A 7,927-nucleotide genomic window follows, 5' to 3' on the forward strand; every position below is an offset into this window, starting at 1 on the left:
CAAAGTGCTAGGATTATAGGTGTGAGCCACCATTAAAGTAGATAGACTAAAGATGGCTCCTGTAGATCCAAAATGGAGTCAGACTTGCTCTAATTATTAGTAAAAGGTCCCGACCGTGTAAGAAAATTTCCAGAGGAAGTTCCCAGAGGAGGGAGAAGGGAGTCGAGGACGCCTGTTCTCAAAAAGAATAGAGAAGCCAGGCGTGGTGGCTCACACCTGTAATCCTAGCACTTTGGGAGGCCGAGGCGGGAGGATTGCTCAAGGTCAGGAGTTCGAAACCAGCCTGAGCGAGACCCCGTCTCTACCAAAAATAGAAATAAATTAATTAATTGATCAACTAAAAATATATATACAAAAAATTAGCCGGGCATGGTGGCGCATGACTGTAGTCCCAGCTACTCGGGAGGCTGAGGCAGTAGGATCGCTGAGTCCAGGAGATTGAGGTTGCTGTGAGCTAGGCTGACGCCATGGCACTCACTCTAGCCTGGGCAACAAAGTGAGACTCTGTCTCAAAAAAAAAAAAAAAAAAGAATAGAGAGATCCTGTTCCAGGAAAGTCTCTTATCCCTTAATGTAACTTTCCATTGTTCACTTAACTAACGGCTAACCGCAAAGTTCTGCTTCTGTGATTTTCTGTGATTGCTTGCTTGCATAGCTGCCAGCCCCCAGGATATAAAAAAACTACAAAGGCTTTGTTCAGGGCTGCTTCTCCCTCCTTGCATGGAGTGGTGACTGCCCCTACGCAGGTATAATAAACTAATTTGGCTGATTGGATTCTGGTGTCCAAGTCCCCTTAATCCGATGGTTTACAACACTATGCCAGGCCTATTCTGGGTAATTTAAAAAACAAATCTCAGATAGAAGTTTCATCCATAAAGATAAGCATAATATAAATCATACTATTATCACTAATAAAATATAATTTTTAAAGTAATAATTTAACCAATATTTAAATTTCTCTCTTGTCTCCCCCCTTTTTTTTTTTTTTGAGACAGAGTCTCACTTTGTTGCCCAGGCTAGAGTGAGTGCCATGGCATCAGCCTAGCTCACAGCAACCTCAAACTCCTGGGCTCAAGCAATCCTCCTGCCTCAGCCTCCCGAGTAGCTGGGACTACAGGCATGTGCCACCATGCCTGGCTAATTTTTTCCATATATATTAGTTGGCCAATTAATTTATTTCTATTTAAAGTAGAGATGGGGGTCTCAGTCTTGCTCAGGCTGGTTTCGAACTCCTGACCTCAAGCAATCCACCCGCCTCGGCCTCCCAGAGTGCTAGGATTACAGGCGTGAACCACTGAGCGTGGCCTCTTGTCTCCCTTTTTAAAAAATAATTTGTTTTTTTTTTTTTGAGACAGAGTCTCACTTTGTTGCCTAGGCTAGAGTGAGTGCCGTGGCGTCAGCCTAGCTCACAGCAACCTCAAACTCCTGGCTCAAGCAATCCTTTTGCCTCAGCCTCCCAAGTAGCTGGGACTACAGGCATGCGCCACCATGCCCGGCTAATTTTTTCTATATGTATTAGTTGGCCAATTAATTTCTTTCTATTTATAGTAGAGACGGGGTCTCGCTCTTGCTCAGGCTGGTTTCGAACTCCTGACCTCGAGCACTCCGCCTGCCTCGGCCTCCCAGAGAGCTAGGATTACAGGCGTGAGCCACCACGCCTGGCCTAAAAAATAATTTTTTTGAATAAACAAGATTGATCTCCCTTAGCTGATCTGCCTCTTTCATGTCTTTTAATTAATATATTACCCTCTCTTTCATTTTCCATTTTTTTCTCTTTAATTTATTTATTTGTTTCCTTGCAAACTATTTGTGGAGGCAACTGGTTGTTTGTCCTGTAGAGATTCCAAGTGATTGGATTTTGCTGATTATATCACACATTTGACATGTTCTTTCATTTATGTGTTTTTTAATATTGATAATTAGAACTATATGCAACTTATTAGTATTCCTTTTTTTTTTTGCAAGACAAAATTGTTACTTACCAGAGACCTTCTGGGAACTTACCAATATGCTAAAAAAAAAAAAAAAATTATGTATTATTTTGCCACAACTAGGAAATACCTTTATGGAAAAATATATAGAAATATCAAAACAATCATTCTTGCAAAGTAAATACATATATCTCAAAGTGGATACATCCTGCATAAGTAGATCTTGGAAATGTTCCTTGCCTTTAATTATTTTTTGTTCATTTTAGAATCTTGCTCTTGATATTTTCCTCTTCTAAAAAAACTATAAAAATCAAACATACAAAAGAATTCATGTAGCATATAATAAACTTTAAAGAAAAATAATAAAACATGCACCCATATATTTATCTTCCGGCTAAGGAACTAGAATGTTGCCAGGATCTTTGATACCTCTTACATCCGTCTCTAATTTCATCCTTTTCATTCTCTTCCAAGTGTTTATTATTACCTTGTTTTCCTTCATAATTTCACCACATAAATATGAGTTTCTAAATAGTATATTTTACTTTTGCTCATTTATAAAATCTGTATGTAAATGATATTATATGACATAAATGATATATCATTCTTCTGTAACTTGTAAGGATTATAGGAGAGCTGGGCTTTGAAGGGTCTCTGGGAATTTTTGTGGTGGTTGTAGGGAGTATCAGCCGCTGGGATGTCGTGTGGATGCACAAGGTATCCAAGAGTAGGGGATAGTGAGTTGTCCTGTGTGCATGGCTTCTATAGTATATGGAAAGAGGCAGAAGACAAGAAGGATTTTCTGAGACAAGGGATGGGATTGGAAAAGGAGATTGGCTACAGAATGAATGTTATTATAAAAACTCTCAAATACACAACAAAAGTAGAGGAAGTACTATAGTGAACCCCTAGATTCTACAATTATCAAGAATTTGCCACACTTCCTTCTTCGATTCCCCTTTCTCCCTTTCCTCCTCCTTTTTTTTGCAAAATAATTTTAAATCAAATCCCAGATATTATGTCATTTCTGTAACATAATTCAGAATATATTTCTAAAGTTATATGAATTTTGAAAATATAACCACAATGTCATTATCACATTTGCCAAATTTAATAAAATTCCCTTGGCACCATTATTCCTTGGCACCAGCCAACCCATATTCAAATTTCACAGATTGTCTGAACCAATTTTCTAACCAGTTGATTTATTCAAATGAATATTTAAATAAGGTCTACCTATTGCATTTGGCTATTAAGTCTTTAATCTTTTAAAATTTTCTTTTGCCATGAAACTTGATGAAAACCTGGAACTGTTGTCCTGTGAATATCCTCGCATTTGAGGTATTACTCTATCCCTGGTATTTACTGTAAACTAGAAGTTAGAACGAAAGATTTGTATATATTTAGACTGACTATATTTGGAATGGAATCTTCATAAGTGGTACTGGCTGCTTCATATGTTTCATGTCAGAAGCATATATTTTTGGTTGCCCTACTTTAGTGATGTAAACATTCATCATTGAAATTCACACGGAGACAGTCTGTTTCTTTCATATATAAGTTCCCTATCAAACTTTCATTTAATGTTTTCATCAACTATTTTATTAAGGGTCGCAAAGTTTTTCTTATTCTTTCATCCACAATTCAAGCTGTAAATATTTTGTAGAGAAGTTTCATTCTTTAGTTATATCTCTTGGGTTATCCAAAATACAGTTTACAAAAGAAAGACTAGATAATTGCTCAGTTCTTTCCTCCAAATTCTACTTTAGAGAAAGTGTTTAGTGTCCTGATTACTGCCAGTGGTGACCAATGCTCTCTCTTTCTTGCTCTCTCTCCCATTAAAAACTCATGTGTTTTTATATATTCATGTGTTTGAATCAATGTAGTCATTATCAAGCTATTTTTCAATGGTGGTAATAATGAGCTGCTCTGGGATTTAAGAATAGAGTGGTATGAATTTCAAGGAAATCAGGAATAATTATGTAGAAGAAAGAAAGAACTTTCCCTATAAAAATGCTGAAATGGCATTCAGAGAATTGGTCATCTCTCTTCATCAGAGATAGAACTGCACTGAAAATCTCTATACATCAAGGATGTTTAAACTCCAAGTAATGCCCAGTTGCTTTCACAGGTGATTTAATGAAACATAGGCGAAACATAAGAGAAACAATTTGACTATCCATTGGAGTTGATTCCAAGGAATAAAGTAAAGATAGTGAAGGGAAAGCTGAAGTGATATATACTAAAAAAAAAAAACAAAAAAGGAAATAAAATTCTCTTGACATACTATGCCATTCAGCACAGTCTAGGACAAATTCCATTTCCAAATTAAATGATCCAGATTCAGGCCACAAAAGCAACAGAGAATACCATAGATACCCTTAATTGGACTGAAGAAATTCCTTTCTAGTCCTAGTTTTCAAAGGGTTTTTTGTTGTTTTCTTTTTTTAAAAGAGGCTCATGCTCTCTTGCCCAGGTGTAGTGTGCAGTAGCATCATCATAGTTTGTTGGAACCTCAAACTCCTTGGCTCAAGAGATCCTCCTGCCTCAGCCCCACAAGTAGCTGGAAATACAGTTGCATGCTACCATGCCTGGTTAATTTTTCTAGTTTTTGTATAAATGGGGTCTTGCTATGTTGCCCAGGCTGGTCTTGAACTCCTGGCTTCAAGGGATCCTCTTGCCTCAGTCTCCCAAAGTACTGGGATTACAGATGTGAGCCACTGTATCTGGCTTTTTTTTTTTTTTTTTTTTGAGACAGAGTCTCGCTTTCTTGCCTAGGTTAGAGTGAGTGCCATGGCGTCAGCCTAGCTCACAGCAACCTCAAACTCCTGGGCTTAAGCAATCCTACTGCCTCAGCCTCCCGAGTTGCTGGGACTACAGCACGAGCCACCATGCCCGGCTAATTTATATATATATATTAGTTGGCCAATTAATTTCTTTCTATTTTTTATAGTAGAGACGGGGTCTTGCTCAGGCTGGTTTTGAACTCCTGACCTTGAGCAATCCGCCCGCCTCGGCCTCCCAGAGTGCTAGGATTACAAGCGTGAGCCACCGTGTATCTGGCTTTTAAAGTGCTCTTATTCTGAAAGATGTTGGAGTTTCCCAAATACTTTTTCTTTTTTTTTTTTAAAGACAGAGTCTTGCTCTGTTGCCTGGGCTAGAGTGCTGTGGCCTTATCCTAACTCACAGCAACCTCAAACTCCTTGGCTCAGGCAATCCTCCTGCCTCAGCCTCCCGAATAGCTGGGACTACAGGCATGTACTACCACGCCTGGCTAATTTTTTCTATTTTTAGTTGCCCAGTTAATTTTTTTATTTTTTATTTTTAGTAGAGACGGTGGTCTCACCCTTGCTCAGGCTGGTTTTGAACTCCTGACTTTGAGCGATCCGCCCACTTTGGCCTCCCAGAGTGCTAGGATTATAGGCATGAGCCATCACGCCTGGCCGAGGCTGGTCTTGAACTCCTGAGCTCAAGCAATCCTGCCACCTTGGCCTTCCAGAGTGCTAGGATTACAGGAGTGAGCCACAGTGACTGGCTGCTTTTTCTATTGAGAAAATCATGTTGTTTTTTTATTTCCCTTTTTTCTTTTAATATGGTGTATTACATTAATTGATTTTTGTATGTTAAACCAACCTTACATCCCTAGGATGTAAGACCTTTGTCTGGACCTGGACTTTTGTCATGATGTATATTATAATTCTTTTAAATTGTGCTGAATATAGTTTGGTAGTATTTCGGGGAGGATTTTTTTCTTTTGAAACAGCTGTGGCATCAGCCTAGCTCACAGAAGCCTCAAACTCCTGGGCTCAAGTGATCCTCCTGCCTCAGCCTCCTGAGTAGCTGGGACTACAGGCATGTGCCACCATGCCCGGCTAATTTTTTCTATGTATTTTTAGTTGTCCAGTCAATTTCTTTCTATTTTTAGTAGAGACAGGGTCTCGCTCTTGCTCAGGCTGGTTTCGAACTCCTGACCTTGAGCAATCCGCATGGCTCAGCCTCCCAGAGAGCTAGGATTACAGGCGTGAGCCACCACGCCTGGCCTCAGGGAGGATTTTTGTGTCTGTATTTGTAAGTGGTAGTAATCTGTCATTTTCTTGTTCCTTTTTAAAAAACACTTAAAGTGTTTTTTGAAAACATTTCATACTTAATGAAAGGACATAGAATCCCTGTATACTTATCATGCAGATTCTCCAAACATTAACATCTATACTTGATTCAGCATTATCTATGTATCTATATCTATATGTGTATATGTAATTTTTTCTCAAATACTTGTGAGTAACTTGTATACAAGACATCCCTATATCATTAAATAATTCAGTATTTGCTTACATATTAATATAATATGTAATGTATATATTATTCAAGGTATGTAATATATATGATATAATCTATAGTTTTATAAAATATATAAGATATTATATATCCAAGATCTGATCCAGGATCCAAATATGTACTTAGTTGTCATATCTATTTAGTATTTAGTATCTTTTTTTTCCTTTAGTACTTTGGATTGATTGCTATTTTATATTTAGTCTCCTCTAACTTGGAATAGTTCCACAGTTGTTCTTTGTCTTTTATGACCTTACATTTAAAGAATACAGGTCAGTTATTTTGTAAAATAGCTCCCAATTTGGCTTTGTACTATGTTTCCTTATATTAGGTTCAGGCTATGCAATATTTTAAAAAAAATATGAGCCGGGCGCGGTGGCTCACGCCTGTAATCCTAGCACTCTGGGAGGCTGAGGCGGGTGGATTGCTCGAGGTCAGGAGTTCGAAACCAGCCTGAGCAAGAGCAAGACCCTGTCTCTACTATAAATAGAAAGAAATTAATTGGCCAACTAATATATATAGAAAATTAGCCGGGCATGGTGGCGCATGCCTGTAGTCCCAGCTACTCGGGAGGCTGAGGCAGAAGGATCGCTTGAGCCTAGGAGTTTGAGGTTGCTGTGAGCTAGGCTGACGCCATGGCACTCACTCTAGCCTGGGCAACAAGCAAAACTCTGTCTCAAAAAAAAAAATAAAAAAAATAAAAAAAAATAAAAAAAATATGGAGTGTTTCACGAATTTGTGCGTCATCCTTGCACAAGGACCATGCTAATCTTCTCCATATCGTTTCAATTCTAATATATGTGCTGCTGAATCAAGCACAAGAGTAAGTCTATGCATTTTTGACAGGAATGCAACTGAAGAGCACGCTGAAGAATTTGACACAATGTTGCACTCCTGTTAAATGTATTCTCAGTGCATTTGGCAAGAGTGCAACAGAAATGCATGCAAAAGAAGTATTCTCAGTGCATCATATCAGAAGGCACATATTGCTGACATCAGCATTATTGATAATGTTAAGATTAGGGTTAATATTAGGATTAGGGTTAGTTAAGGTAGTGTCTGTCAGTTTTCATTACTGAAAATTTATTATCTCTTTGTAATTAATAAATGTCTTGTGGGGAGATACTTTGAGACCAAGTTAATGTACTTTTTCTCCTTATACTATTACTCATGAATTTTAGCATAAATGACTGTTGACTGAAAATTATTACTATGGTGGTTGCCAAATGATGATTTTTTCTAATGTTATCATTCATTTTGTATTTAGTAGTTGGAATTCTACTGTAAGGAGCTTTCCTTTCTTTCTTGTTTACCTATTTATATGGGTGTAGAGTCATGGATTCTTATGTAATTTGATAGGTTATAATCATCTACTATCATTTATTGTATTGCTTATATTATCTCAGAGTTAGCCAAAGGAGCCTCTTTAATCTGGCTCCTTTGTTCTTTTAACATGACCCCATCCTTTCTCAAGCATGCCCAGACCTTTTTGATGGCCATTATTCTTCATATCAGAGTTGTGGAAAGGCTCTTTTAAATCATTCAGTGTGATTGAAGAACTGGGGACATGGGCACCAATGTGCAAATTCAAACTAAAAGAGCTCTTGTTACTTATTTTGACCCTGTATTTAATGGAAACAGTGGAAGAAAGTTTCTTTTGCCAAA

General features: G+C 37.9%; 1 non-coding gene across 1 annotated transcript; it reads right to left on the reverse strand.

Moving 5' to 3' along the window:
* Positions 1 to 6,974: 6,974 nt before the first annotated feature.
* On the reverse strand, positions 6,975 to 7,081 carry LOC142874927 (U6 spliceosomal RNA). Its single transcript, XR_012922512.1, has one exon. It is a non-coding gene; the product is annotated as a U6 spliceosomal RNA (small nuclear RNA).
* Positions 7,082 to 7,927: the final 846 nt, after the last annotated feature.

Source organism: Microcebus murinus, chromosome 1 (genome assembly GCF_040939455.1).
Source record: "Microcebus murinus isolate Inina chromosome 1, M.murinus_Inina_mat1.0, whole genome shotgun sequence".
NCBI classification, from domain to species: domain Eukaryota; kingdom Metazoa; phylum Chordata; class Mammalia; order Primates; family Cheirogaleidae; genus Microcebus; species Microcebus murinus.